The 2,679-nt window shown below is 41.9% G+C and overlaps 1 pseudogene; it reads right to left on the reverse strand.

Annotated features, from left to right (window-relative positions):
- Nucleotides 1-2,561: 2,561 nt before the first annotated feature.
- On the reverse strand, nt 2,562-2,679 carry LOC120586427 (uncharacterized; annotated as a pseudogene).

The raw sequence follows: 2,679 nt of genomic DNA on the forward strand, positions 1-2,679 counted from the left end.
CAAATTCGTGTTCACAGTAGCTTTCCTTTTATTTAAGTTTTCCTACACGAGCGTTCTCCCCCGCCCCCCACACAGAGTACCTTAGCGGGGGAGGTACCGGCGTATCCTCCAGCTTTCACGTCGCTCCACTCTGTCCACCCACACCCACGACAAACCTATCTCTGCCGCAACTCGGAACTAGCGCTGCCTCCCTGTCTGCACGCCTGCCTGTCTTCCCTTTGCTGGGCAGCGTCCTCCCAGCTCTACACATCATGCGGCGATCCATCTACCCTTCCAGACTCCGAATTTTGCCTCCACATCCCCAAATGACGCCTGCCTCCTTTTTCACGTAATATTTTATAGCCCCACACTTTGACTTGGAGTATAGTGATTTTTATGTCTTAGAGGTGAATTTTCCTTTTAAATCTTGCAAAGTGCTGGACATAGTAAGGGCTCAACGAAGGTCAGTGAATTAAATTTGCTGCAACTACTCGATGGTTAAAAAGCAAAAGCACTTGTGTTCAAAAATGAAAGTGCGTTTGAGTCTACTTCTACCTTTCTCAGAATCAGTTCTGAAGACATTTTAAAGAAAGAAGCAAAAGTCTTGTTTGCATAGCACAGGGTGAGTAAATTCTTAAAGGGCCACACAATAAATATTTTTGGCTTTAGGCACTATACAGGTCTCTAATGCATATTTGTTTCTACCATTTTTTTTTTGTTTTTTAAAGATCACTTTAAAACGTAAAAATCTTTCTTACCTCCCAGGCTTACAAAAACAAGTGTAATTACAGGATATAATGGAAGAAGTAGATCACTAGTTGAGGAATACTGAAAATTAATATTGTTCCTCTTCATCACATGATGAACCACATCTGTTTTGTCATTGTTATGAAAACAAACAAGGAAATGTCTACACTCCAGAAAGTGGTGAACGATGACTTTGGAACCACACACCTGGCTTTAAATTCTCAAGCTAGTGACTTACTTGAGCTGATATTTCCTTACAGAGGATTAGCAATAATTTAGGTGAAAAGTGACAGGGAGTCCTTAGGATCTACTATCAGAGAGTAGTAGTTAATAATTTTTCGATGGCATTTTTTATTTTTATTTTTCAAAACAGAACTTTGTGTTTTTCTGTCACAGTGTCCTAAGACCTGGAGGGATATTTAGATTTTGGACCCTAATTTTGGGGCTTCCCTGTGCTTCTAGAGTCCAGTCTGCTGCTTAGAGGATCTGACTACAAAAGTCTCAGTTCTTGCCCCGTACTCACATCTCACCTCCCACGGACTCGATAACTTCTTGAAACCAATTCTTCCGACGATAACATAACAGAGGTGACCGATTGTTTAATTTATTAGCATATGCTTCCATTGAAAAGGCTCATAGATTTGCCGTAGAATTCAAGGAGGTTTTTTAATCATAATTCAAAATGGAAAGCTGTTTATTCATTAGGAGTTCTTATATTTTGCTTCGTGAAGAGCTGTTCTTTCACGTGATGCATTTACCATAAGAAGATAAGCTACATTTTCTCTTTCTCATAGAACCTGAGATGTTTTATGGGGTAGTCTGCAACTCTAGCAGTCTACAGTTCAGGGTTATTATCTGATTACGCCATATGAATTTCCAGCCCTGGAGCCCCACACAAAGCCTGCACGCAAATGTTTATAACAGTTGTCCTCAAAATGACCAAAGCAACCAAGACATCCTCTAGTAGGTGAATGGATAAATAAACCGTGACACATCCACACAAAGCAATCTTATTCAGCGCTAAAAAGAAATGAGCTAGGAAGCCAGGAAAAGACACAGAGGAAACTTAAATATTACTGAGCGAAAAATGCCGATCTGAAAAAGCTACACACTGTCCGATTCCAACTATATCACTTTCTGAAAAACGCAAAACAATGGAGACAGGAAAGAGATTGGTGGCCGCCAGGGGCTAGGCGAGGGGTTGGATAAATAGAGGAAACAGGATTTTTTTAAGACAGTGACACTATCCTGCCTGATACTGTAACGGTGGATACATGTAATTAAACATCCGTCCAAACATATACAATGTACAGTACCAACAGCGAACCACAGTGTGAACTGGGAACTCTGGGCGATTAGGATGGCTCAGTGCAGATTCATCACTGGTGACAAAAGTACCATCCAGGGAAGGGTGTTGGCAGTGGGGGACCCTGAGCTCATGTGAAGGCAGGAGGTATGTGGAAATTCAATGTCATTCTGCTTGATTTAGCTGTGAACCTGAAAAATGAAGAAAATAATTTTTTCAAAACAGAACAAAAAGTTGCAGACTTTTCGGGAATAACAGTGAAAGCCTCCGAATCGGGAGTAAACATGGCATCAGACACCGCTCGGGGTCCGAATGCTGTGAGCAAGGAGCTGCTCGGTTGTGGGTCAGTCAAAACGAGGGGCTAGGCACAGATCACACAGGGGCTTGTAAGCCAGGATAGAAGTGTTTCCGATTTTTTTGTTGTTTTAATTCTTTTCTTTTCTTTTTTTTTTAGGCGAGGCAACTCTTGGTTGACCTCAGAGATTGCAAGGACTTTGTCAGTTTACAATCCTTTATTTTTTATTTTTTACGCCTACAGCACCTGGTCTTCCTGGATGGTCTCCCATCCAAGTACTAACCAGGCCCGACCCTGCTTAGCTTCCCAGATCAGACAGGATCGGCTCGTTCAGGGTGGAATGGCCATAGAT

Source organism: Pteropus medius, unplaced genomic scaffold (genome assembly GCF_902729225.1).
Source record: "Pteropus medius unplaced genomic scaffold, Ma_sr-lr_union100, whole genome shotgun sequence".
Classification (NCBI taxonomy): Eukaryota; Metazoa; Chordata; class Mammalia; order Chiroptera; family Pteropodidae; genus Pteropus; species Pteropus medius.